This window comes from Triticum dicoccoides, chromosome 1B, assembly GCF_002162155.2.
Source record: "Triticum dicoccoides isolate Atlit2015 ecotype Zavitan chromosome 1B, WEW_v2.0, whole genome shotgun sequence".
NCBI classification, from domain to species: domain Eukaryota; kingdom Viridiplantae; phylum Streptophyta; class Magnoliopsida; order Poales; family Poaceae; genus Triticum; species Triticum dicoccoides.
Genome location: NC_041381.1, coordinates 555,085,428 through 555,091,759, shown reverse-complemented (window position 1 = coordinate 555,091,759; position 6,332 = coordinate 555,085,428). Strand labels below are relative to the sequence as shown.

Sequence of the window (6,332 nt, the reverse complement as noted above, 5' to 3'; positions counted from 1 at the left end):
CGTGCTATACATGGTAATCCAATCAAGATGGACAGATTCTAGTCGATTTAGCTTTGAAATTGTTTTTGTATACGCCAAGTCCAGCGTGCCAATATAAATGTAAGGCCGTGGCCGATTGAGATACCAATCGATCTATCAATACAAACACTACTTTTTTACGTATGTCTTTTTCTCTATCGTTCTTCTCTGCTGAGCCCTAGCAGCCCTAGGGTTTGGTGATCTTTGCCGTTTTTTGCTGAAAAGCGGCCGATTCTCCTCCACGAAAGCGAGGGATCTTTGTTGCTTTGCTCGAAAAGCAATCGTTCGTCGTCACGAAAGCACGACAATTATCTTGGTGTTGCGCGGGGATTTTCCGTGCCAACACAATTGGCGACTCCGCTGGGGACGAGAAGAAGAAGAGGCACACGATGAATACCGAGTCCAGGAACGGGAGCGACATCGACCCGGAGAACATCATCGCAGTCACACTCGATGATCTGTCTGAAGATGATCGGCGCGAGCTTGAACAAGAGCTTAAGAAAGAGATGGCCGAGCGACTAAAATTAAAGTTGACTGGATACTGCAAGACAAGGATCGGCGTCGTCAAGAAGGTACATGTGCCGAACCCTTTAGATTCGATCAACACCGAGGTAAAAAAGTCAACCGAAGAAATTTCCCATCTAATTGATATGTGCGTGGCTACCAAGTATGATTCTGATGTGAAAACTACGACACACACAATTACTCAATCAATAGCTAATAGAATTGAGGAATTTAAGGAGCAGCTTCACAAAGATCTTGAAAATATTTTACCTAGTCATGTTCGGTCGTTAGTGCTGGAAATCAACTATGATTATTCTGAGAAAATACCGATTGAGAATAGTGGCTTCATTAACTTTCCTAGTAATAATCATACACCTGGAGCATCGGCTAATAACATTGTGCAGCCCCATGTTCCTTTAAATAGTGATCAAGGTGGCCGGAACTATGAGAGCAGTTCGGCTAATAATTTTATGCCTAGCGTAGCTGCTCCTATTGTCTCAACTTTGGTTCCACAAAATCACAACAGCAATAACCGAAGTGCTAGTTCTAATTCTAGTTTGCAACAACTTTTTTATCCAACTTTAGAATATAGTACACCACCGCTATTGACTGTCAGTATTGGGATTCCGTGCGGGCCGGTACCTGATTCATATTTTAATGGGTCTCTGTTGCAAGCATCACAAGCTGAAATTTCTTTGCCGGAGTTTCTATCACGTGCTAGCGTTCCATCTGTTCCACAAACTAGTTCTTACAGCCGAATGATAGTTTTAAGGATAAGCTTGCTAGTATACTAAGATAATTCGGTTTAGAACCTAAGAGTAAAGCACGTGCATATCAAAAACCATACCCTGATTACTTCGATTTGACGGCTTATCCTCGCGATTTTATAATTCCTGATTTTGTTAGGTTTACAGGGGAAGATGGTAGATCCACTTTCGAGCATATCGGACAATTTTTAGCCCAATGTTGTGATATCGGCACATTGGATGTTTATAGGATTAAATTATTTCCGTTGTCTTTGTCCGGTATTGCATTTACTTGGTTTACATCGCTTGCTCCTAATTCTATTTCTACATGGGCACAATTGGAGGAAAAATTTCATGAGTACTTTTATAGCGGTGAAACAGAACTTCGGCTTTCAGATTTAACTATGGTTAGGCAGAAATATAATGAGCACGTTCATGATTACATTAGGAGGTTTAGGGATGTAAAAAACCGATGTTTCAGCTTGACCATAGCCGAAAAGGATTTAGCCGGTCTTGCCTTTTCGGGTCTTCTTGCTTATATTAAGGATAAACTAGAAGGGCAAGAATTTTTAGATGTTAATCAAGTTTTGCAGAAGGCTTTGGCGCAAGAAAACCGGACTAAGGGGATTAAACTATATAGCCGGTTTGAAGATAATATTGATAATGAGGAGGATAATCATGTAGGTAATGCCTTTGATTATGATAGTAATTCGGCTAGTGAAGTTGACATTAATATATGTGTAGCCGAATGGATTCCAGCGTCAAAGTCAAAACCCTTTGCATGCTCTGCTTTGAAGCCCAGGCCTGCTAGAAGAGATGAAACAAAATACACTTTTGATGTTAGCAAGTGTGATAGAATTTTTGATATGTTACTGCAAAATAAAATAATTAGAGTGAGAGAGGGCCATGTAATTCCACCTCCAGAAGAGTTGGGTAGACGAGCTTATTGTAAGTGGCACAATTCTTTCTCTCATGCTACTAATGATCGTAACATGTTTCGTCGACAGGTGCAATCGGCCATTAATGAAGGACGATTAATGTTTACAGAAAGTTCTAAGATGAAGCTCGATAGTGACGTTTTCCCTATCAATGTAGTCGAGCTTGAGAGTAAGAAAATTCTTATTCGGTCGGATCAGACCGAATCCGCAAGAAAGAAAAATGTTGTTGATGATAATGCTTCTCCAAGGATGATCAAACAAAAAAATCCTGAAGTAGGAGTTTGGAAAGTCAATGGAAGAAGGAAACAAGCTCCAAGACCAAAGCCGTCAGTTAGCATGTTGTTGGAAAAGTACACCTCACACAAGACCAGCAATGTGTTTAACCGGCTTGGAGAGAATAAACGTCTTAGATCTCCTTCTGGACCTAGCGGTCATGAGCAATGGCAAAGAAATTTAAATGACCAACAACCCTATATTGCAATGGAGCCGACGTATTGGGGTGGTGCACCTCCTATGTACCCGCAGTTTCCTCCATGGGGTTTTAATCCTTGGGTGCCATATCCTATAGTGCCAGGTTATTTTCACCCAAAATGGGTTCCGCCGAGGCTTATGTTCAGAGCAAACATACATGAGAAAAGGGCTCCGCTCAATGAGGCAGCTAGATCATGTGATACAATTGTTGTCCAAAGGGACCGGTCATCGGTACGCAGTGCAGATGGTGAAGTTCATATAGGTGGTCAAAAATGTATGTGGGTGCCGATCAATTGTAGAAGTGATGCAAAAGTACATGATGGGACTGTGTGTGGTTGCACCAAGATTAGCGCAATAAAAGATAATAGTTTACAAGATGATTTGCAGCCTAGTGTGCAGACACATGTAGACAAGAAAATTGTACGCACTCGTGAGTTGGTTGATGCATCTGCTGATGAATTTACTAGAGACAGTGGGAAATTTGAAGCCATAGGTACAGAGGAGAATAGTGATGGCGTGAAGTTGCAGCAAACCGTCCGACTTAATCAGTTTGAAAAGGAAACTAGTTTTGGACAGATCAAAGAATTCATTGTATCCTCATGTACTAATCAACGGTCTAAATCGGCAAGCTCATATGCTGATTTATTCATGGGAGGTTGTGGCCCAGGAGCGTCCAAAAATTTCAAATCTAGCACTAATTTGGATTTAAGCAATGTACGCGGCCAGAAATTTAAAGCTAGTAATGGACATGATCAGCAGAGAGGTATTTCAGCCAGAGATAAAATATTTTCCATAAAAGCAGAAGTACGTCAGTACAGGCCGAGAGACTCAGGGGCAACCGAATTAAGTCAGCTGCACTAGAGACTAAACCAAGACCTTGGTGGTGTCCAACGGGACTCACACACACTCAGAAACGACGTGTGCAGAGACTACGGGCATTTGAAATGAAGGAAGAGATAGTCGAGAAGAAGCGCTTGTTCAATCAGGAAAAACCAATGGTGCCGAAAATAACATGGAGGGAGAAGCACATTGTGGGGGAGAAGTTGCCCAAAGCTCCCAACGGAAAATATTCAAAAAAGTACTGTCATAGCATGTCCAAGAAAACATGAGATAATGTGGCCGATATGTTATTGCAAGTATCCCCCTAAGTAAAATTGGCCGATATAATTTTTATCGCCCTAAGCAACTATATGGCTGATGAAGTTATCGACATTGTCATAAGGAATAATATGTTTTTGGTGAACACAATTATATCAAAAACAGGGGGACATGTGTTCATGGTGTAATTTGGCTAATAGTTTGTTGATAGGCCAAATTAATTAGTGGTCATCCAAGCTAATCAGTTACTATTTTGTTTAAAGATTGCAACAGGACATGGACAAGAGGATACTTGGGACATGTCCTAACCAGACTCAGGGTATCTCGGAGTTACCACAATGCTACCTAGGACAAGTACTAACAAGGATCAGAGGTCAAAGCTTAAGATTGCAATGCTATGGATGGAGTTACACAGAGGGAAAGTGCAACATGTAGAAATACACGTGAAGAGTGAAGAAATATGATTCATAAGTGATCGCCATTATGTGTTATGATTAGCGATGTTGCCGGAATATTTTATTCATAAAAGGCAAGGCAAGGAGTGCTTATACTGTGAATATGGCCAAGAGGGGTTGCCATGCAGATTAGCTATACGTGTTAGCCGGCTGATTAAAAACGTAAAGTGATATATATATATATGGTAATCATGCTATACATGGTAATCCAATCAAGATGGACAGATTCTAGCCGGTTTAGGTTTCGAATTGTTTTCGTATACGCCAAGTCCAGCGTGCCAATATAAATGTAAGGCCGTGACCGATTGAGATACCAATCGATCTATCAATACAAACACTACTTTTTTACGTATGTCTTTTTCTCTATCGTTCTCTGCTGAGCCCTAGCAGACCTAGGGTTTGGTAATCTTTGCCGTTTTTTGCTGAAAAGCGATCGGTTCTCCTCCACGAAAGCGAGGGATCTTTGTTGCTTTGCTCGGAAAGCAATCGTTCGTCGTCACGAAAGCACGACAATTATCTTGGTGTTGCGCGGGGATTTTCCGTGCCAACACCTGGGGCGCGTGCATGGGCGCGGCCTGGTGATCAAGGAGTGGGTGGACCAGGAGGCGGTCCTGAGGAACCCGGCCGTGGGGCTGTACGTGAGCCACTGCGGGTGGAACTCGGTGACGGAGTCGGATGCTGGCGTGGCCGATGACGCTGGGCGACCAGCGCCTGGTGGCAACGGTGATCAGGAGCGCCGGCTTCGGGCTGTGGCTGGAGCACTGGAGCTGGGACAGCAAGAGCTCGCTGGTGCGCGCGGCGGAGATAGCGGAGAAGGTGAAGGCGGTGATGGGCGACGAGGCGATCTCGGCGAGGGCTAAGGAGGTCGGCCGGGAGGCGACCAAGGCCGTTGCCCCGGGCGGCTCCAGCCACCGGAGCATGCAGGAATTCCTTGCCGCGCTCAGGTGACTGCTCTGTTACCGGCCGGGGAGGTGTTGGTTACTGAACCTCCTGCCCTGTCGCACTTTTTTTTTTTTGGGATACTGTCCTGTTGCACTTATTTTGTACCATCGTCTCGACTGAGTTGCTCAGGATGCATGCGATATGTTGCCTGAAAATAAAGAGCCAGCTATGTGTTAATTGCTTGGAAAATTTTTGTTGTAAGTCAATTCACGCGCGAGGCATTGAATTGAAATCGAACCATCCCTGGACGCTTTCTTCTTTCTGCCATTTTCCCTTTTTTTTCGCTTTTCAAATTATTGAACATTTTTTTAAGATCCATCAGCGGTTTTTAAAACTATTCTAGAACTTTTATTTTTAAAGTCATGAGCATTTATAATTTTTTGAACATTTGTAAAAACAAATTGTGAATATTTCTTGAATGCATGCACAATTTTAAAACTCGTGATTTTTATCAAATTTTATTTATTACTTGTTAATTCCTGACATTTTTCAAAATGTGCATGTGGTTTTTGATTTTCCATACATCTTTTTGTGAGAAAGGCGGAATTAAACTGCGTTTGCGTATGTCTCCATTTAGCCAAATCTGTATAACGGTTAGGCAGGTCAAAATGAGAGTATCATAGACAATATCATGCATTAAATGCAAAAAAATGAGTGTCATATTATAATACCTTATCATAATAAAGTTATGCTATTATGTGTCATGAATGATACTCTCTCCATCATAAAATAAGTGTCTTAATTTTAGTACAATTTGATGCTAAAACTAGTATAAAGTTGAGACACTTACTTTGGGACAGAGGGAGTAATAAATAAGGTACTCGGAGCAACGAAGCTGTTAGGCCGGCCCATGTATCCCGCTTTTGGGAAGCTTCCCAGCCTGTTTTTTTTTTTCGTTTCCATCATTCTGCATCATGTTTTTTTTTTCTTTTTTTTGTTTTTTATTTCCTTATTCTTTTCACCCTTTTTCCGATGCGCGCATTTTTTTTTGAAATACAATTACTTTTAATTTTTTTCAACTTTCTCAAATTTGTGATATCTTTAAAATTCAAATAGTTATTTTCAAATTTTCGAACTTATTTTAAAATTTATGAACTTTTTCTCCAGTTCGTGCACATTTTATGAATCCACCTACAATTTTCAAATTCAGAATCCTTAAT

At 41.5% G+C, this 6,332-nt stretch overlaps 1 pseudogene; it reads left to right on the top strand.

The window, feature by feature from the left end:
* The window catches only part of LOC119308345, a 7,480-nt pseudogene extending 2,302 nt beyond the window's left edge, over positions 1-5,178 (top strand).
* The last annotated feature ends 1,154 nt before the right edge of the window (positions 5,179-6,332 follow it).